Source organism: Callorhinus ursinus, unplaced genomic scaffold (assembly GCF_003265705.2).
Source record: "Callorhinus ursinus isolate GAN/ISIS: 27379988/994484 unplaced genomic scaffold, GSC_fseal_2.0 scaffold13, whole genome shotgun sequence".
Classification (NCBI taxonomy): Eukaryota; Metazoa; Chordata; class Mammalia; order Carnivora; family Otariidae; genus Callorhinus; species Callorhinus ursinus.
In genome coordinates, this window is record NW_027397075.1 from 31,059,330 (window position 1) to 31,082,311 (window position 22,982).

The 22,982-nt window shown below is 41.6% G+C and overlaps 1 pseudogene; it reads left to right on the plus strand.

Moving 5' to 3' along the window:
• The first annotated feature begins 9,078 nt into the window (after positions 1–9,078).
• Positions 9,079–19,068, plus strand: LOC112828643 (large ribosomal subunit protein eL19-like; annotated as a pseudogene).
• The last annotated feature ends 3,914 nt before the right edge of the window (positions 19,069–22,982 follow it).

The following is a 22,982-nucleotide window of genomic DNA, read 5'->3' on the forward strand; positions in this document are numbered from 1 at the left end:
GAGGTTCCTCAAAATGTTAAAAATAGAACCACCCTATGATCCAGCAATTGCACTACTTGGTATTTACCCAAAGAATGCAAAAATATAGATTTGAAGGGATATATGCACTGTGATGTTTGTAGCAGCATTATCAACAATAGCCAAACTATGGAGAGAACCCAAATGTCCATTGACTGATGAGTGGATAAGGAAGATGTGGGGTGTGTGTGTGTGTGTGTGTGTGTGTGTATACTATTTATTACTCAGTCATCAAAACTATTTATTACTATTTATTATTACTATTATTACTAATTGACTATTTATTACTCAGTCATCAAGAAGAATGAAATCTTGCCATTTGCAATGACATGGATGGAGCTAGAGTGTGTTATGAATGAAATAAATCAAAGAAAGACAAATACCATGTGATCTCACTCGTATGTGGAATTTAAGAAAGCAAAGAGATGAACATATGGGAAGGGGGAAGAAAAAAAGGAAAGAGGGAAACAAGTCATAAGAGACCTTAATGACAGAGAACAAACTGAGGGTTGGTGGAGGGAGGTGGGTCAGGGATGGGCTAGATGGGTGATGGGTCCTAAGGAGGGCACTTGTTATGATGAGCACTGGGTGTTACATGTAAGTGATGAATCACTGAATTCTACTCCAGAAACTATATTGCACTGTATCTTAACTACCTAAAATTTAAATTTAAAAATATTAGTTTTTTTTCTCTTACTCTTTGATGCCTTTTTTTCTCCTTTACCTCCAACCCTCCAATAACGCTTTCTCAAAGGGTCTTGTTCTCAGATTATCCAGAAACACATATTAAAATATTAGCCATTAACTCAGGTGTTGGCTGGCAACTGGGAAGTTAGTTAATGGCATTCATTTCTTACCCTGTTTGCCCTCACACTGAGTTCTAACATTTCCTCTGCTCTGCCTTGACCCCTGCAGGCTGCATTGCCTGGGTTTCTGTGGCACTGGTGAGGCACTGGAGGGCTGAGGAAGGCAGATGTCATTATAGGTTACTTGTGATACTACTGCAGGCCCAGTGGTCCTTCATCTTTGAATTTATCATAGTTTTACTTTTTTTTAAAAATACTATTTATTTATTTATTTATTTGACAGAGAGAGACACAGCGAGAGAGGGAACACAAGCAGAGGGAGTGGGAGAGGGAGAAGCAGGCTTCCCGCCGAGCAGGGAGCCCGATGCGGGGCTCGATCCCAGGACCCTGGATCATGACCTGAGGCGAAGGCAGATACTTAATGACTGAGCCACCCAGGTGCCCCTGTCATAGTTTACTTTAACAGACACCTTCCCTTTCGTACCTTTATTTAGCCATTCCTGAACCATTGCAATTATTTTCTTTTTAATTCCAACCTATGCTAAATTTTTATATGGAAAATATATTCATTTTAAAAGCTACATATCATTCAATATTCTTTGAGCATCTACAGTATGTTAAACATGAAGATACAGAGATAAAAGAAACTGTCCTTATTCTCAAGGAGTTCACAGGTTAACGACGAGGTCAGGTTAACAACGAGGTGCTAAAATCCAGCCCCCAGCAAATTCCTTGGGACACATGCTGTGGAAGGAGTAAACACAAATGCTGTAGCAACACCGATAAGGGACCCTTAACTTAGTGGGCAGGGAAGGCTTAATAGGGAGGTCCAACTGAAGCTACTTAAAAAGTTGCTTGGGAAAGAAAGGGTAAAACATGAAGGGGTAAGAGAGCATGACCCATTGTGGCTATTGTTGCATTGTGTAAGGCTGGAGTATAGAATATTTGTGGGGAAACAGAAGGTAATCTAGAAGTGGGGCATCTCATGAAGGGTTTTGCATGCTGTAGTGAGATAGCACTTAGTTACAAATTAACTGATGTGTTACTTTCCTCCCCCTTTCTGTAGCTTGGGAACCATCCTCCCATACTACAGTCAGCTAGGATTGTCTATGTTTACTGCCTTAGGAAAGAGCTTTCTAAAAACACTTAGGAAAGTAAGATTTCACCAAACTCTAATCTCATTAAGGAAAGGACTTATCTCCGGTGTCGCTAGAACCTGCAACAGTCCCTATTTGTACCTAATAAATAATTGTTGAATTAATGAAGAAAAGAATCAGATTCTTGATGGCTGCATTTCAGAGGCTTATTTTGAGTTACAAAGACCCATGTTTTGGAGTCTCAACAGCCTAAGTCCCAAAAGGCACAGGTCTTCAAGTTAAAGAGAAATATAATAGATTTGGAAGAGCAGGTCAGTCAGAGCTAATTTTACTTACACCGGACTAGATCATTCTTCTGTCTCTGAGGAAGTGATGCGCCCTGATGGAAAGCAGTCATGTGAACTGGAACACTAAATGCTGATGTGGGTTCCTTTTTGACACCCTCCTTCAGGCACAGTCTGGAGATGGGAGGAACATATGGTAAGAATCCTACATGAATTTGGGTGATAGGAGAGCAGAGGGTAACTATACTTATAATCTCAGTGGAGCCAGGAGTGGTGACAGTTTTGAAGAAGTTTCCCTCTACCCTGCATGGTAGGGGAGTAGTGGAGTAGATGGGACCACATGTGATAGTTAAGCAGAAAGAGCTTGCAGAATTTCCTTTCACTCCAATAAAGCATGTGAAACAACTGAATATGTTCTGGATGCCCAAGAACAGGATGGAAGTAGCTGGGAGAGAGAGACACACACACCCCAGACAGACAGACACCATCCTGGGGGGACATAATGGGTGGGGCAAGGAGAATGTAGCTGTGTCCCATATAACCCAGAAGGGAATGATGGTGTCTGAGCTGATGCTAAAGGGCCAAGTGAAGTCGAAGGACCAGGTGTTTCTCCTCCCCTTCTCAGTGCCTCGGTATACTTTACAACCTGAGATACTTAGATGTGTCCAAGAGGAAGGGCGGGAAAGAAGTCCTGAATGAACTGAGAAAACTCTGAATTAAATTAAGATTAAATTTCCTGCAGCACTGGAATGAGAACACGAGATAAAGATTGAGATGAGTGATAACAAAATAAAGAAAGTTGTATTTGTACACTCCTGAATTTTTGGGCTGAGATTTCTATATTTATTATATTATTAAATATGGATTTAATTATGCACAAGATGGTGGCCATCATTCCTTCATTCAGCTTTTACTAGGTACCAGGTGTAGAGTGTGGGGTGGGGTACAAATATGAATCAGACAGACTCCCTGACCTCAAGGGTTGCATAGTAAAGTGGGGGAGAATGGCATGCATATAGTCACAGGGGAGTACAGTGGGATCTTGCAGGAGTGGAGCAGAGTATAAAATTCATGGGAGCTTCAGATAGTGTTCAAATCTACTAGAGGGATTCAGTGGTGGCTTCTCAGAGGAAAGAGTTTTTAAGCCAAAACATAAGAGATGAATAGGAGCCAGGCAGGTGAATATTTAGACGGAGGGGCTAGCATGCACAAAGGCAATGAGGCATGAGAGAGTATTGGTTGTTGAGGATGTACAAACCTATTCGTGTTGTCTGAGTGAAGAATGTCAGGGTGGTGGCCCAGGGTGGGGAACGTGTAAAGACAACACACGGCGGGTCACGAAGGAACTTGTTAATGCTACAAAGGAATTTCATTTCATTAGATAGAAATCAATGAAAAATTTTTGTTAGGGAGCAACGTAGCACCATAACCAGACCCACCTGTTGAAATAATCACTTTGGCAAGATAAACCAGAGACTTGAAACTAAAGGCAGTGAGATCAGCAGGGAAAGTTTTTGTACTACTACTACTACTAGCAGTGTTGCAGATTGCTGTCATTTATGAACTTCTACCTCTATGTCAGGCACTTTACACATTTGTTTCATTTTATCCTTATACCAACCCTATGGGGTGGTTTTTTGTTATCTTATTTTACAGATAAAGAAGCTGAGGCTTAGAGAGGTTAATTTACTTGTCCAAGTAAATAAACACAGAGAATGGGTAAAATGAAAATGAAACCCAAGTCAGTAGACCAAAAAGTTTCCAAAATTGCTGTTCTTTCCACTCAAATATTATCTCCATTGTCAGTCCAGGGAAGGGATGCTGAAGGCCTGAATTAGAGTAGTAGTAGAGAGGAACATGAGAAGCCTGACATGGGAGATGTTTAGGACTCAGTGATTAACTGGATGTGGGGATAAAGAGAGAAATAAAGCCTGAGCATATGCCCAGATTTTCTGTTAGGGCAGCTGGGTGGCTGGTAGACACATTCACCAAGAGATACAAAACAGGAGAGGAGCAGAGTCTCTGGGGAGGGTTATGAGTTCAGTTTTGGATATGCACTTTTTGGTGTCACTCATGAAATAAAGAAATGGGTGATTGGAAGTCTGCATGAATTGTGGTAGAAGGATAAGAGTACAAGGGGAGATGGGAGATCCTGGTAAAGGAATCGTTTAAATTATGCCCCAGGCCACTAGACCCCTCCAGTCTTTACTGATGAGATCTGAGTCTTCATGAGATACTTCTCCCACCCTCTGCAGTGCATGTGTCTTACCAAGGCTTCCAAAATACTTGCCATTTCTTGGCTGGTTAACTTGGAGTCATCTGTAGGATAGACTAAAGTGATGTTCTGTGGGATGCTTAGATGGTGCAAATCCTTTCAGACTATGACAGAGGAAGAGAGTTAATATAGGTCAAGACCATGATGAAGACTGTTGTCCCTTCCATGTGAATGTGAACTGTTTCTGATCTGTTGTCTTGATAAGATGGAAAATAACTCATTGACCAGATCCGTGGCTTGTACTTTGTAGCCAACTAATGTGCTCTGTCAAAGCCATGTGACATCACGTTTGTCACCACAGTTGCACTTAGAGGTAGTATCTGATAGAGTTTATAGTAGTCCACTGTCATCCTCCAGGATCCACATGGTTTCTTCAAGAGTCAGACTGGCGAATTCAATGGAAATAAGATGAGGACTATCACCCCTGCCATTCCTCCCAGCATGCAAGATTGTTTTTTATTTACTGTCTTGGCTGAAGGAGTTTGGTTTTCCCACTATAATGCACTATGTTGCAAATGACCCTAATTATTGGCCAGGTGGCTAGGAAGAAGGGAGGTGGAAGTAAATTTTGTATTTGAAAGTATTTTCTTCCAAGGCAGAGGCCTCTGTATCATCTTCAAGCAAGGGGAATGTTAACTTTTAACAGGGAAGAGTAGGCCTCTTCTGCAGGCCCAAAAGATCTTGGGAATCAGGTGTTTCAAGATTTTTTGAATGCATTGACCCAGATGTCCCGTTTCCGTTTCAGGGTGCCATTCTTTTTCCAACCTGGGTCCTTACTCTGGTATAGTGGACTTGCTGGAGTTGGGGTTTTAAATTTCTCTGGGACCTGTTAATTTAGACGTGGGCCTGATGCTCAGACTTTTCTGTCCTCCAGCTTTTGGGGTTAGAGTCTCTTTGACGCTGCCAACAAGGCCTTCTGCCTTTCTCACTCTTCAGCACTATTAACATTTTGGGCATGATCAGTCTTTGTTGGGGATACTGTTGCCTTGTGCACTGTTGGATGGTTAACAGCATCACTAGCCTCTACATACCAGATGTCAGTAGCACTCAACCTTCTCCCCAGTTATGGCAATCCAAAATATCTCCAGATATTGCCATATGTCCCCTGATGGGGGCAAAATTGACCCTGTAAAGAACCACTGCATTAGATAAAAGGTTGTTAGGGTGGGGCAACGTATTATGTACTTCAACTGTCTTGATGTCATATGCCCTCCACTCCCCTCCCCCAATACAAAAAACAGTGTTGAACCTGATTCTGTTCAAAACTTACATTTTACTTAACAGGTGTAGTGGATAATGCAGTGCATTGCCCACCTCTCCTGTCAGGACCTAGATAATCATTTCCCAGCAGCTGAAAATGTTCGCCACTGAGGGTTCACAGCTGAGGAAAATTGCCCTTAGCAGAAGGAAGTTGCTTTGTGCAAGGTTTCACACCTTCTTTGTAGGCATCTGCATCCAGGGGCTGGTTAACGAGATGGTACATTGTCTTTTTGCCACAAGAACTTTTTTTTTCTTTTTTTTATTATGTTCAATTAGCCAACATATAGCACATCATTAATTTTTGATGTGGTGTTCAACGATTCATTAGTTGCGTATAACACCGAGTGCTCATCACAACACAGCTTTGAAGGGCCATCCCACCTCCAGAGCTGTCCATGGGGTGGGCAGTGACCTTTGCTGAAACTTCATTGCATTCGATTTCTCCCTCTGTATAGTTCTGCTTCTTTCACTCCCACAAAGGTGTTCTTCCTGAAAGCTAATCTCAATAAATAGATCTTCCTCAAATCTCTCTCTTGATGTCTATTCCCAGAGAACTTTACCTAAGAGAGGTGGTCTGAGGGTAGTTTAAAATAGAATTTTAGAATGAAGTAGCCCACCATCCAGGGGGCAATAAGGATCCCATGACTAGTGGTAGGGGAGTTCTGATAGACCCTGGCATGTGGTAGTAGTGCAGTTGTTGAATCTTTTGTGGTGGGGAACTGAGACGGGAAACAGGTGAAGGGAATAACAGGTGCAGTCTCTCAAGCATTTGAGGAGTTCAAGGTATGTGAAATCATTAGGAAGATGGGTGAATGCTGTCAGTACATTTAAGAAAGACAACAAGTCTGATGATGAGAAATGTTAATGCTGAGGTTGAGAACCCTTGATCTAATGGTTTCAAATATTGATGAATCAACTATTCATTAGGGTGTACATATTCTATAATTGGTTCCACATTTATTAGCTGGAATTATGTTTTTAATAAAAGAGCTTCTTTTTAGTCATCATTTAGGTTTCCTTGATTAGTCTAACATTTTCATTTTAGTGTAATAGAATAACTAACAATGGAAAGGGTCAGTAGGAAGTCAGGAAATCATTACAATTTTCTCTGCAGGCCTAAATTAAGTATGGATAATCGAATAATTTAGGAATGAGAACCAATAAGATTTGACAATAAATAGTTACTGAGGGCATGCAGAAGTTAGAATAACTCTTGGTTTTCTGACTGGGTAGATGATGATGCCAGTCATTAAGTAAGAGAGAACAATGAGGCAGATGAGAGCTTCGGAGACACTGAGTTTGAGAAGTGTAATAAATGAAATGATCATTCAGCAGATATACACTTCCTCTTTCCTAGCCTCTGTGAGAAGAGAAGCTGTACTTCTCTGAGTCTTTGATGTTGTGCTTGGCTGCATGGCTTGCTTTCACCAATAGAATGTGAATTAAAATGATAGTGTGCCCTTTCAAAAACTTAAGAGGCACTCTGTGTTTCTACTCAAGGAAGAAGCTTCCGATAACTACCATGAAAATAAAAGGTCTCCAGTCTGGACTCAGAACAAACACATATGGAGTGGATCAGAGCCAAACCCACAGCTTAGAGCAGAGCTGTCTAATCAAGCCCAGTCTAGGTTGGCTGAATTGCAGTCAACCTGTAGATTCGTGAGCATGAGAATCAATTTTTTTTTCCCATTGAATGTGTTATGTGTTATTGAATGGTATTGTGTTACATGGGAATAGGATGGAGACAAAAAAACCTGAGCATCGCACAGATGAAAATATGTGGTAGGGAGTTGTATGTGCAGGTCTCAAAATTAGGTGAAGATCACAAACGGAAAATGAATAGAATAAGGGCCAAAGACAGAACCTGAAGGAATATTCACATACTGACCATTTGTCATTTAGACGTGCTCAGGTCTGAGTATTGAAGGTATTTCTTTGTTCTGTGATATTATGCACTTTAGAATACAAATGAGGACGTGTTACTATAAAACTTCTCTGTATGTGCTACCCAATCACCTAGAGCTATAATATGCACATGGACTCCAGATTACCTAGAGAAGAAAAAAATATCAATCTGTATTTTTCTTCCTGAATAAAACCGCTTTCCCTCCCAGGGTAGGTCTTGACATTTTGATTTTGAAGAGAAATGGATCTTACTTCTCTTGGTTTTCCATTCCAGCTTCTTTGCTTTGCTGGGTTCTGCCTCCACAACAGAATATCTCTCCAGACTTGTAGGTCAATTTCCACCAGAAACCATTCTCTATGTCAGTCTTAGAGGCTGATTAGTCAATTCCTAGCCATCTTTCCTCAATATTCAGTTGAGAAAATTTTATTTTTTTCCTTTAGGGCATTGAAAAGTCAATTGTATTCTTATAGGGTTAGTTTCCAGTTTTGGGCTAGTGTTCTCTTCTCTTCCTCTCCCTCCTCCCCACTCCCTCTTCTCTACTTTTCTTCTTCCTCTGTTCTCCTTAAGCCCTTCCCCCCAACTCTGCCATTCTGCTCCCCTTTATAATGACATTTTCTAATTCCTTCAGGTACTAAGAAGAGATTAACCATTGTTTTTACCCTTGTGTCCCAACTCTACAAGTACACAGATTTTGTTTGTTATTATTTGCTAGTAATACAGTTTTCTCCTTCCTTTTAAATGCCACAGTTCCTATTAACTGCTAGAACCACAGCAGTATCATTGACCACAAAAAAAAGAAAAAAATGCTTTTATTCTGATGAGGCCTGGAGCCTCTGCTCCAAGTCTCGTTGGAGACAGACACGGAATTATATTTAAACTAACCTCATGAAGTGGGTGCAGATGTTCTTTCTCCCAGACAACCCTTCAGAGCTACTTCCTGTTCTCATTAGGAACAAACCAGAATGAATTACTTTATGCAGAAAAGATAGAAAAAAGAGAGTGTCATTTCCTCTGCTGAGATTATGACTTGACACTCATCCATTTAGCTCAGACCTTTAATAGAAAAGAGGAAGTTCTGAAAGACAGCTAGTTATGGGGAGATGATGCATTTAATTCTAGAAACACTGAATTTCAGTATCTACTGAGGTCAACTAGTTTTGGGATGCATGGAATTAATTTGGCTTTGAGCATGCTGAGTTTGAGGTCTCAGGGGGACTTTTATATAGAGATGTCCAGTTGGCAGGATTGACACACAGGGGAGATGTCAGGGTCAAAGTTACAGATTTGGGTGTTACTCATGTGTTTAAAGCTCTGAGAGGTGATAAAGAAACACATAGACGGATAAAAGCGAGGGCTGAGGACTGAGCCTTGGGTTGTGAGCCTTGCGCAATATGACAGATGGAAGGAGGAAGTAAAACCAATGAAAGAGAAAGATGAGTATGTGCAGTAGGGAAATTGTGACAATACAGCTTCTTGCATGCCAAGGCGGATAGAATTCTGAGAAGGTAGGCATGGTTGTGAGTATCTATGGCTAATGAGAGACCAGGAGCATGAAGGCTGAGCAAAAGCCATCTGACTTTGTGACCAGGAGCCACTGGGGACATTTGAGAAGATAGTTTCAGTGTAGTGGTGTGGACTGGAACTGAGTGCCTACGATTAGGGAGTGATTTAGTAGTGAGGGAATGGGGGAGGGGGCGACAGACAAACTTTCAAAAAAATGTAGACAGAAAATGAAGAAGAAAAAGAACTCCAGGATTAAAATTGTTGTTACCGAATGCTGGTGAAACAAACTTCAGGGTTCTTCACTGCTCTGGCCCTGGATTGCCCTGAATTTTGTGATATTTGTCATATTTATCAGCTTATTAAAAATGTGCAGTTTGTCATGATTTCTCATTCTAAAGAAATGTTCACTTTAGTACCTAATTTCATGTTTGCGAATTTGTATTCTTTTTCCTAAAAGATGCTTCTCAAATCGTCTAAGTTTCTGGTCATCCAAAAGCTTCAGATCCTTCCCACCTTCAGAGCCTCCCCAGCGAGGATCTATGTTCACGTAACAGACTCATCCATAAGGGGATTTCTTTTCACTTGTCTTCTTGGGTCCAAGAATAGTTTTTGTAAAGATGACTTCTAACTTATGTTAGAACATGTTAGCTTGGTGGTCGTGACCAAGCAGATACAGCAGTTAAGCTGCCCGGAATGTTGAAAGGGTACTTAATTTTGGCTCCTCTCAGTGTTGGTCTTTCTTCCTTTCCTTTAACCTTCTATTAGCACAGACTGGTTGATCAGGTTAGCTGCTAATAATTTGGAAGGTAATTTAATGGGTGAGATCGGATGAGTCTTTGGGTTCTTTGTCATATTGAGGTTCTATATTTGTTTCAAAGAGCAGGACTTCAGGAATAAGGGAGGCAGGAATGGAAGGATCAACTAGTATCTGGCACCAGGTAGGAGAAGGGGTGGCGGGGAGAGAATGGCCATAGGGAAGAGGTGAGTAGCCCTGAGGAAGAATAAGGGAACCAGTCAACATAGAGGTTTTGCCCAGATAAGGGGTCTGGGGGTGTGGCTGGATTTCCTGGGGTTGGCCAAGGACACAAGCCCCGACTCACAGGACAAGGAAAGAGTTGAAGTTATACCCAAGAGGATATGAGAAATTGGCGGGGGGGGGGGGGCAGAAGTGCAGGAAGGTGAGGCGATGTCAGGGATGAGGCGAATGTGGCTGTCTCAGAGACACCTCCAGAGCACCCCACTCACAGGAAGACTTCGTTTGATCACTGACTCATTGTGGGCCTACTCTTCCTGTGCTTCAGTTTCCCCTTCTCTAAGATGAGAATCACCACAAAGGGCTGTGGGGAGGAAAAACTAAGAAAAATAGACCCAAAACACTAATGGTAGATATATTCTTCTGTGGTTTCTATGGTAATAATCTTGGACAGAAGTTAAAGAAAAAAAACTACATAAACTGAGTAAAGTACTTGTTTACTTGTTAGTAAAATGCATTTCACAGTGAGATTTTCCTCTTGCAGGGGGTTGTCACTAAAAGAGATAATCTTCCTTAAGAAAACCCCCAGCCTCAGGGTCTGTAGTTTGTCGTTGAAATACAGAAGTTGACTTTCTTACACATTTTTTGCAGTAATGAAATATATGGTAAACAAATGTTTAATTAGTTTTTTCACTCCAAATAACCTTTATTGAGTGCCTACCATGTGCCAACATGCCAGCATTATAATTCTGTCTCTGGTGAGACTGCCGAGGTGAAAAGGGTAGGTTTAGCCTTAACTAAGTGTAGTGAGGAGCACCACTAATTACAGTCCATGAGATAGAGGCCTTGCATATTGCACAGATATGCTCTGACAGGCTGGACCAGAAGCCAGGAACACGGCGGATCCATGTCAGCCCAAGTTCCACAAAGGAGCTGCCATGCAAACTGGGCCGCGGAAGTGTTCAGTGAGGAGGGGCTCAGCCAGCAAAATGAAGGGCAGGAAGACATGGAGGAGGATTACCACTTTGGCATTAAATCTCAAGTCAGATTATTAGAATGACAATTTCTTAGAAGCTGACACCATGTTTAATTCATCTTTGCATGTCCCAGTGAATTTTCCTAGGCCTCTGCCCCCAATGGAGCCCCAACAAACATTTGTGTTTAATTCACTCTCTTGTCTAAAAAGGGTTCAGTAGCTTTCCAATGATTATGAGTAAAATCCAATGCTTTTTTCTGGACTATGAAGCCCTGCATGAAATGTACCAATTTTGAACTTCTCTTTCCTTCCCTCCATGTGACTCTAATGCTCGTTATGTGATTGGCTATTCTCCTTCTTCAGGTTTCCATGTTTCCTCAGAGAGATCTTGTCTGACCAGCTTATTTAGGTAGGGTCCTCATACTCTATCCTGATTTTCTCTATTATTGTATCCTATTACTAAAGTATTTATTGAATAAATTAATGTTGATTGAAATAATAATTATGATATTGGTAAAAGTTAACATTTGTTGTGTGCTTATTAGATGCTTGGCATTATGCTTTCTTTTTTAATTTTAATTTTTTTTTTACCTTTTTTGTGGTGAGGACACTTTACATCTCTTAGCAAATTCCAAGTATAGAGTACATTATTAAGTATAGTCACCATGTGGTACATTAGATCTCTAGAAGTTTCTCATCTTATAACTGAAAGTTTGTATGGATGGGACATTACCCATTTAGTCCCCAGAATAAAGTCCTGAGTAGTGTTATTATTTCTATTTGAAGCTTGAGAGGTCAAGAAGATTGGCCCAGGAAACACAACTAATGATATAATGACAGCTTAGAAATGAGGAAGTCTGACCTCAGAATCTATGCTCTTAAGCATATTTACTTAATACTTTTAAATGTTGTATGGTGACTAACATAACATAATAAAATAAAAAAATACTTTTAAATGCTGCCTCTTGAATGTGTATAACTGCATAAAGCATTAGCAAATGATTATCACATATTTGTTTCAGATCAGTTTTATATTCTGTGAATTTTTAAATGATCAGGGACATCAATCTAGAATCTTCTGCAATTTCTAATATCATCTATGGCATCAAATAATATTCTTTGTTCATGAGCAAAAGGAAAAATGAACTGGATTCTATCCTTTCTAATCCTCACATTTCCCTTGCCCACATTTTATGTGATACTAATAGGCTTGTATTCAGTGGAGAATTCCCAAGCAATGCAGCTCAAACATTTCTGTGCGTAAGAATTACCTGGGGATCTTATTAAAATGCAGTTTCTGATTCAGTAGGCCTGGAATAGGGTCTGAGAGTCTGCATTTCTAATAAACTCCCAGGTGAGCTGGCGCTGCTAGTTGGGGGCCCATACTTGAGCAGCAAGTTTCTAAGGAATGAATGTAATGAATACTTGTTTTCTTTTTTCTTCTCTCCTCAGCAGAGCAAGTAAATTCTAATAATTGGGCATGTGGGCACAGACCTTGGTAAGGACTGAGGATTAGGATACATAATTACACTAGAATTTAATCTTCAGGAGATCAGTGTTCTTTTCTGTCTTCACCAACATGTTCTGAGGTCCTGCCACAGAGTTAGAACTCAATAATTATTTGTTTTTTTGAAACATTTTTATTTTTATTTTTTTAAAGTTTTTCTTTATTTATTTGAGAGAGAGAATGAGATAGAGAGAGAGCACGAGAGGGGAGAGGGTCAGAGGGAGAAGCAGACTCCCCGCTGAGCAGGGAGCCCGATGCGGGACTCGATTCCGGGGACTCCAGGATCATGACCTAAGCCGAAGGCAGTCGCTTAACCAACCGAGCCACCCGGGCACCCTCAATAATTATTGAAAGAAGAGAATTTGTCCTTGCTTGGGAGAGTAGGTAAGAATTCATAGCCTCATTCTCCCATTCCTTCCCAGTTCTGTGACTGAGTGGAATCTACATACCTTTTCATTTTTTAGGAAAGTTGAAAATCCTTTCCTATACAGTTACTCACAAGAATAGAGGAATAAGAGACCTATGTGCGAGGAGAGGGAAAATGGATCCTATGACTTGAACTTCTACTTTGATTAATAGTCAAGTCCCTTTTGGATTTGTCTTTTTTTCATGTAGAGCCATATGCAGTAGGTGGTTCCCTATTTCTCCAGAATTGGGAGGGTTCCTTAACATGTTCATTCATTCATTTAGCATGTATGGAGAAGCACCATTCTAGGGACTTGAGATATATTGGTGAACAAAGAAAACCTCTGTCCTCATGGAGCTTTCACTGCAGCTGGTGCAGACAAATACTAAATTAAATGAATAAGTGTATGTTATAAAGTGATAAGGGGAGATGTAAATGAAGGTAGACAAAAAGGAGACAAAAGGACAAGGGAGGCATAGATTAAGGCAGGAGAATTATGAGAGTAAGAGGTGGAAGGAGGTTGTAGTATTAAATAGGGCCGTCAGAGGAAGTATTTTTTTTAATTTCTGAGATTATAATGATCACATAAAAACAAAAACAAAAACATGCAAGGTGCTTTGGAGGGTAACTGGTACATAGTGAGAGTTTAATAAATGTTTGCTATTACTTTTACTATTATGGACACCTTTTTAAAAATACTTCTTGCTCACTCTCCTTTGTGTTCTATCATATACTATTTCTCCTATCTTCTCCTCTTTGTCTAATTAGTTTCTCAAGATTTAAGATTTAAGACTCAACTCATATTTCATTTAATCAAAGAGGCCTTTCTTGAGCTTACCATCCTGGGTAAAGTTTTACAGATTCCTCAAGAACTATTTGACTACCTCTATTTATTCCAACATTTTATAAGTAGTTTTTGTTTTGTTTTGTTTTATTATGTTAGGTTAATCACCATACATTACATCATTAGTTTTTGATGTAATGTTCCATGATTCACTGTTTGCGTATAACACCCAGTGCTCCATTCAATATGTGCCCTCTTTAATACCCATCACCAGGCTAACCCCTCCCCCCACCCCCCTCCCCTCTAGAACCCTCAGTTTGTTTCTCAGAGTCCATCATCTCTCATGGTTCGTCTCTCCCTCCGATTTCCCTCCCTTCATTCTTCTCCTCCTACTATCTTTTTTTTTTTTTAAACATATATTACTTGTTTCAGAGGTACAGGTCTGTGATTCAACAGTCTTGCACAATTCACAGCGCTCACCATAGCACATACCCTCCCCAGTGTCTATCACCCAGCCACCCCATCCCTCCCACTCCCCACCACTCCAGCAACCCTCAGTTTGCTTCCTGAGATTAAGAATTCCTCATATCAGAGTAAGTCTTATTGAGAAAATGACATTTGGGTAGAGATTTTGGGAGAGTGAAGCGATGAACCAGGCAGATTTTAGGGCCTTGCCTGTGACCAGGTGGATGTGACAGCTGGTGCAAAGGACCTAAGGTAGCAGAGTTGCTGGAATATTCTCAGGATAGCAAGAATTTCAGTGTCCAGAGTGAAGTGAAAGATGAGGAGAGTCGTAGGAAGCAAGCCCCTCATCTCATCCCCTTTCTTTAAACTGTCCTTGTTATTCAGGATTATGGTGACTTGTTCTTTCCCAGATTTATTTGGAACTGGTGGTCAAATAGTTTCCTTTTACAAATATGGGATTCTGACTGGATTGAATCATAGCTTTCTTTATATCTGCATTCTAGACTTGTTCTTGGGAAGAGAGTGCAAGGATAAAGAACGAATCAATTCATTCAACAGTTTAGAATAGAGACACGGTTTGGTAGGAAGATGAGGCTTATGATTAAGTTCTGGTTGACACTGTGACCTTGGCAGGACACCTCACTTTTACATTTTATTTGTAAAATGAGATGACTGGATTTGATAATCTCTAAAGATCATTCTCGTGACATTTAGTTCTAAATATTACCAAAGGCCCTTATTAGCACAGTCAGTACTGTGTTAGGTGCTTTGCCCTTCAAGAAGTTTACAGTGAACTTGGTAAGACAAGATCTGTCTTCTCCCTTTGGTCAGATGACCAAAAAATTAGGGTTAGAACCAGGTCAGTCATAGACTTGCTAAGTATCAAGTCAAAGTTCCAGATCAACCCTGCTCTGAATTAAACGAGGGGAAAATCATTATGGGATGAGGTTGTAAAAGTCATTTCTAGAGTAGATATGGGTCAAGAGCTAGATTCACATCCATTTATTTATTTATCTTTATTTTTTTAGAGAGTGAGAGAGCATGATCGAGCAGGGTGGGGGAGGGGCGGAGGGAGAGGGTGGGAGAATCTTAAGCAGGCTCCATGCCCAGTGCAGAGCCCAGTGTGATCTCATGACCCTGAGCTAAAATCAAGAGTTCGACACTTAATGCACTGAGCCACCCAGGTGCCCTGGATTCACATCCCTTTAGAGATGGAAAGGTGGACCTGGCAGAGAGACATGGACAAAGGCAAGGAATAGTAATGTCCTTGCTGTGCTCACTTTGGCTGAGCAGATATTTCATAGAGGAAGGTTAGGAACAGGTTAACTGATGGGGCCTACACATTCTTTTAGGATCTCCTTTTAGTCTGTAGTTGTGACCAGTCCCTCAGCCCCCTCCCCTCGCCAACAAACCTGTAATTTTGAGTCACTGAGAAGAAACAAAACTGAAAAATTATTCATCCTTTTAGGACGAGGCACACTTACCTCTTCCTTACTGTGGTGGTACTTACAAAGAGGGCATACCCAGAGATGGGCAGAGAGAAGAGAGTGTGAAGTACTATTTAGATAGACAGGGTCAGACTTTAAAGTCCTACACTGTCTTACTGGCTTCCTTGTGTGCAGAGGGAAGAAATTTCTGTAGGTCATTTAAGTGGATAAATCCCTTTATTAATTAAGATATCCATGGCATATGCAATAGGTACAGCTTCTCTCCACTTCTATAACTTTATACCTTGTATAAAGAGAAGGAATACAAGAGGACCTTGCTGGCTTACTCAGCTCAGAGCCACCCAGATAATTCATGGGCAAAATACTTGTTCCCTGGGGCAGTCTATAGGAACAAGCACGTGTGTGTATGGAGGGGTGCTCAAGTACAGGAACATAGGCACAATGTACAGAATGAAAAATGGCAGAGAGGATCTTGGCTTTGCGCCATTCCACAGACACTTTCCCAATCTACATGGTATTCTCTTAGTGATCTCCATATGCCCTTCACCCTGGCCCCTACCAAGTGCACTTTCTTTCTTTCTTTCTTTCTCTTTCTTTCTTTCTTTCTTTCTTTCTTTCTTTCTTTCTTTCTTTCTTTCTTTCTTTCTTTCTTTCTTTCTTTCTTTCTTTTTTTAAGATTTTATTTATTCATTTGACAGAGAGAGAGAAAGCACAAGCAGGGGGAGTGGCTGAGGGAGGGGGAGAAGCAGGCTCATCAACAGGGAGAAGACATCGGGCTCCATCCCAGGACCCTGGGATAATGACCTGAGCCGAAGACAGATGCCTAACCAACTGAGCCCCCCAGGAGCCCCCCAGTGCACTTTCTGTTACCTTCCAGGACTTCACTTGAGGACACTAGCCTCTGCTTATCTAATGTTAGGATGAACCAGTTGTCAAAACCAATCCTCCAGTTCCTGACCATTCATTCTCCTAGATTTACCTGTCTGAGTTCTCATTCCAAGTTGTCAAATACCCCTTTCCTCCCAGAAGAAAAGAAAATTGCTTTTGTGTGAGCCCCTCCCGTGAAAATGCATTTCCTGGCAGAGTGCTGTGGTCTGATCTGAAGATAGGCTTTGGTTGAGGTTTCAAGAATTTTCATAACGAACAAGGGCTATAAGCAGATTAGTTTTAGGCCAGAGTTGCTTTTGGTAACTTCTGTTAACTCCTAAGCAGACATTGAGGGGGATGGATGATTCATCGCAACATGTCCTGGTGCCGTTTTACCATAATTGCAAGAGATTATACAAAAAGAGGAAAGCAGTGAGGATTATTGGAGAAATCAATCAAATAGACAGCCTTCCCTGTCTTACAATGCTGTGGTTACAGCTACTGGGCAGAAACAGGTTTTTATGTTGTTGTTTATTTTTTATAGATTTCTCCTCCCATGAAGCCAGCTCCTCATTGTGTGCCCCTCATCTAATCCAAAGGGTGAGGGGGGCAGGGAAGGAAGAAAAAACACAAAACCCAGAACCTCCCTTCTCCCTCACCATGACCACTACATGAAAAATCCAGTTACATTCTAAATAATATGTGCCATAAATAAAGGACACTCCCTTTAGATGACTTGCTCAGAGGAATTTGTAATACTGTAACATGGTTGATGGTTGTATTCAATGTTTTTGTTCTCAAGGAAAACATAACTCAGGTAATTTGCTTGTACATGTACCTTGTATATACTGATTGATAGTTATTAAATATAGAGAGAGCAGCAAATATTAGTGAAATAGGTTATCCCTAGCTGAGAGCATAGACATGTTATTTAATTGTGCCAGTGAACACACTCCTGTGTGTGGACCTGAATTTTGGAGCCAGTGAGGATCATGTGTTGAAATGGCCTGTGATGCCCTTGGGAGCAGAGTCAACAATGATTGCCAAGATGGCATGACTCTCATGGAGGGAGATAACCTGTGTTGAGTGCAAAAAGCTCAGGCAGTGGGATAGAAGCCTTTTTTAGGTTCAGTTTTATTTTCTTGACCTTATTGAAAATCGTCTCTAGTAATCTCAGTAGTAGAGTCCTGTATTGTGGTCATTTTGATGGTCTTTAGGAAAGAGGGAAAAGTGCAACATGTTTTGAGTCTCCATACTCAAGTGGGAGTTTAGAGTAGCTAAGCCAGCTGGAAAACCACAAGGGTCCGGTGCATGTGTTGGTCTTAAGGGCTCAGTTGTGTGTATAACCATCTTAAGTACTCAAACTCAGTGTTGTAAATTAGGTCCCAAGATTTCTGAGCCTACTTCAATTTGATTAACGAATTTTTTCTATAGAGAGAGTAAACTTTGCTGTCTTTCATGCACCTCAAAGTCGACATTCCTCAAACTGAACTCATGGCCTTCCTCCCCATCCCTACCACCCATTCTACTGCATTTCGGTAAATGGCATTGCCCTCTGCCCCTTTGTGTAGGTCAGACATCTTGGTATCCTCTCTGATTTCACCTCTCGCTCACCCCTACATCCAGCCCATTACCAGGCCTACCACTAAAACGCTCTCCATCCCTTCAAATATCTTTCCACCCTCATCCTTTTTTCACCTGTTCTTCTGTCTCCACTTTTTTTTTAAGGCTTGAATTATTTGAAGGCCATCTATTATATAGCAAGTATTTCAAACACATAAAAATGCTGAAACCCGCTTTTTCCTTTCGGCGCTGCGGCCGCAGCCATGAGTGTGCTCAGGCTTCAGAAGAGGCTTGCCTCCAGTGTCCTCCGCTGTGGCAAAAAAAAAGGTCTGGTTGGACCCCAACGAGACCAATGAAATCACCAATGCCAACTCCCGTCAGCAGATCCGAAAACTGATCGAAGATGGGCTGATCATCCGGAAGCCTGTGACTGTCCATTCCCGGGCTCGGTGCCGTAGAAACACTTTGGCCCGCCAGAAGGGCAGACGTATGGGCATTGGTAAGAGAAGAGGTACTGCCAATGCTCGGGTGCCTGAGAAGGTCACCTGGATGAGGAGGATGAGAATTCTGCGCCCGCTGCTCAGAAGATACCGTGAATCTAAGAAGATGGACCGCCACACGTACCACAGCCTCTACCGGAAAGTGAAGGGGAACATGTTCAAGAACAAGCGGATTCTCATGGAACACATCCACAAGCTGAAGGCCGACAAGGCTCGCAAGAAGCTTCTGGCTGACCAGGCTGAGGCCCGCAGATCTAAGACCAAGGAGGCTCACAAGCGCGGTCAAGAGCGGCTCCAGGCCAAGAAGGAGGAAATCATCAAGACTCTGTTCAAGAAGGAAGAGACAAAGAAATAAAACTCCTTCTCTTTTGTCTGTACATAGTGGCCTCGGCAGTAACACAGATCAGTTACTCAATAAAACCAACCTTTATCTGCTTCAAAAAGAAAAAAAAATAATGCTTAAACCCAAGAACTAATCCACATAATGCCAAAAAAAAAATTAGAATACTAGGAATTATAGATTTCCCTTTCATAAAGCTATTATATTGAGTATACGGAGTGATTTTTTAAAAATTTCATTTAATTTTTTAAATTTTATTATGTTATCTTAATCACCATACATTACATCATTAGTTTTTGATGTGGTGTTCTATGATTCATTGTTTGCATATAACACCCAGTGCTCCATGCAGTACGTGCCCTCCTTAATACCCATCACCAGGCTAACCCATCCCCCCAACCCTCCCCTCTAGAACCCTCAGTTTGTTTCTCAGAGTCCATAGTCTCTCATGGTTCGTCTCCCCCTCTGATTTCCCTCCCTTCATTTTTCCCTTCCTACTGCACTCTTGAACTCCAATAACCCATTCATCACCCTGCTGTTGGAATATTCTTTTAAAATCACATATAATTGTCTTTGCTATGGCTTTTCATTGGTCTAGTTTAGCCTCAGATTCTTAACACAGCTTACCTACTGATCTGTCCTTTACCTTTGTAGCTGCACTAACTCTGTTACCCCTCCAGCCCTAGTTGAATCTGCTGCTTGCTCTGCTCCGCTCCAGCAGTACCTGACGGTTTTCAGTTCCTCAAATACAACAGATGACAGTCTCCTGCTACCTCCAGGCTGTCCTTTTACCTGGAAACTACCAACCATTACTCCATCCCCTTTCCCTCCTCCTCAGCCACACACACATACACTTGGCTTAAATAACCTTCATTCCTACTCAGCTTGAACAGCATTTTCTTCACCAAGGTCTTCTCTGATCCCCCAGACTCTACTAGGTCTCCTAGTTATGAGCTCCCATTGTTTCCAGTGTTTCCACACTAGAAATTTCTTAATTATTTGTGTTCTTTTATTTTGTGTGTGTCTTCCCCACTGGATTGTGCATTCCATAAGGGAGAGTTCTTTCTCTTTTCACCACTGTGGACCCAGGGCCTGGTGTTGTGCCTGGCACATAGGAGACACCTAAAAGACATTTTCTGCTTAATGCTGACTGCCTGTATCAGGATGGTTTTGCCAGCAAGTAGCAGAATTCTGACTCAAGTATGCCTTGAAAATAAGGTTTGAAATTCTTTCACTTATCCGAAAGTTCAGAGACAGGGCAGACTTCTTGGTTAGTATTGATTTTGCACCCCAGCCAGGTCCTGCAGGATCTCTACAAGAGTGTCCTCTCCACTGTGCTGGCTTCTTGGCTCACTTTCCCTATGTGGTCATCAGATAGTTCCCAGAGTCTGCTTTACTGCCCGGCCAGCCTGAGAAGGAAGTGCCATGGAGACGTTATAGGAAATCCATGATTAGGCCTTCCAGAACTGAAATGGCCCCAAGTGTGGGCTATGGCACTCCCTGCCTCCTGGTACCGATTCAGCAACAATTTCAAAGACCAGCAAGATTCCATGGAAACCAGCACTTAGGTGGTATGACTTCACTTAAGATCTTTTAAATAAGGGGTGCCTGGGTGGCTCAGTCATTAAGTGTCTGCCTTCGGCTCAGGTCATGATTCCAGGGTCCTGGAATTGAGCCCTGCATCGGGCTCCCTGCTCAGCAGGAAGCCTGCTTCTCCCTCTCCCACTGCCCCTGCTTGTGTTCCCTCTCTCACTGTGTCTCTCTTTGTCAAATAAATAAAAATTAAAATAGAGATCTTTTAAATAAAATGTTGGCTGTTGATTCGTTAACTGGCTTCTATACACAGAGAGCTACGAGAGACCAAAGAAAGGGGCAGGCCACTCTGGATTGTAGGTGGCAGGTTTAATAAGTAAGGGAAACTTACGTATGAGGCTGGTGTTGGGCAGCAGCAAGATGAGTACACCTCTGCACCCATGCTCCAGAATCTTAAGAGTTTATATAGAGGCCTCAACTGGGTTCAGTTACATATACCATCTACATGGTCTCAACAACACCTTACTTTCTCAGGGCTGTGTCCTTGAAAATGGCCCTCACTGTAAGAACAGTGGGCAGAATGTACATTCCAAGGACTGGGAGTGGTGAGGACCCGCCAGGGACCTGGGTCCCCCTGGAGGGTCAGCCAGTGGTCACGTCCTCTTGATGACCTCCTTCACCATTGGCTACTTCACCTTTTCTGAAATAGGTATGAAGACTTCTTGAATGTTTGGCTGCTCTAGAAACTTTTGAAATACCACCTTATTGGAATAACATGGAGATGCTTGGGTTCTGAAGTAGTCCCTCACATATATTTTCTCCTTTAGGTAACAAGGCTTGAATTGAAGTATACTGAGTTTTCATTTCATGTTTTAATTAAAGAGTCTTAATACTCTTCCAAGAGTCTGTTGGAACCAATTGTTAACCTTCAAATTCTTTAACAAAATATTTAAATTCAGAACAATTATATATAAGGAGAGAGCGAGAGGGAGAAGAAGGGAGAGACTATAGATCTTGAGAATAAATAAATCAGGAGTTGACTTTGGGGGTAAAAGAGTGGCAAGTACTATGGCTAGGGCTTAATTCATGTTGAATGAAGAACCATTGGAAAATTGAAGTAAATTAGGGTCCTTGTTTGGTGGCTTCTGAGAAAAAAAGTATTCCTGGTCAGACACATGGGAATCAGGCTCCAATGTGTCTCTAATTAGAGCTCATTCTCTCTGATATGTCTATTTTTTATTTTCCTGCTTATAACTCGATTAGAACATGTCGTTGTTCTTTTTACCTGTACTCATTTTGTTGTTGTTAAAGCAACTTAGTGCTTTAAAGATACTGGGAAAATATGTTTCTTTTCAAGTAAAAGTTTTCTCTCCGAGTGGGAGGAGGAGGCGGGGGTCACTGTGGGTATTCCCTCTTCTGCCGATTTCTGAGTGAGAAGACACCTACTTGAGCTGACAGGCCGAAAACAAACTAAACAGCTGGATCTTGTTCTTTTGATCTCTGCCACTAAGTAGTATTTCCCCATTGCACATTTGCTGAGCACATTTGATTTCCACTGCAGATATAAGATGTCTAAGCATGTCACTCTTTCCCTTTGTTTGTCAACTTTTACTTTTTGTTTAATCAGGCAACCCCATGGGGGTGGAATCTTATTCATTGTTCCAAGGAGTGCATAATCAGACAACTTGAGGATGGTTGCAGAGTTCTTGGTGCATAAAGTAATCGTGTCTCTGGGGGCTCCTCAGGTGCAGATCTGATGGGTATTTTCCATGTTAGGTTTGGAGGCTGAGCTATCTCCTTTATGAGGTTGGGGGACAGGTGCGGGGGAGAAGACGTGAGAAAACTGCTTTTATCTTTTCTGCTAGTCTAAGCATTTGTCTGTAATGTAGCTGCAGAAAGCCTGAGAGAGTCATGGGTTTGAGGTCTGTATCCAACCCTCTCCTGACACTCATACCCATGAATTCTGAGTTGACCCAGCAGACTGGCTGATTGGGGTAACTTCTTCCTTTATCTTTGCTCTATGTATGTCCTTTCTGAAGCTTCAGTTTCAACAGTAGAGGCTATGTTTCTTAATAAATGAGCTCCATTCTGTAGTCAAGAGTATTTGAGCACTTTCAGGTTGAAGAATGAAATGATCAGAAAGAGGCAAACCCATCTCTGAGTAGAGAACTGATGAAGAAGCAGAAGGCTAGCTGAGGACAAAGCAGAAGCTGTTACCCCACACCCCCCCCATGTGATATATGTGACATCCCTCAGGCACTCCTGGCTGCCCTAAAGGAAAAATAAATAGTTAACTGATAGAGATCACAGTCCTGCAGGACAGGGTCTCCCTCGGTTTACAAATGTCCTAGTGATTTACAAGGAGGAAGTTTTCTTATCAATAGCGTAACTTCCAGAGACCCATAACTCAGTTTCCTGAAGCCCTAATATCACCTCCCCCTCCATAAAATTAAGGGAAGGTGAGGCAGAAG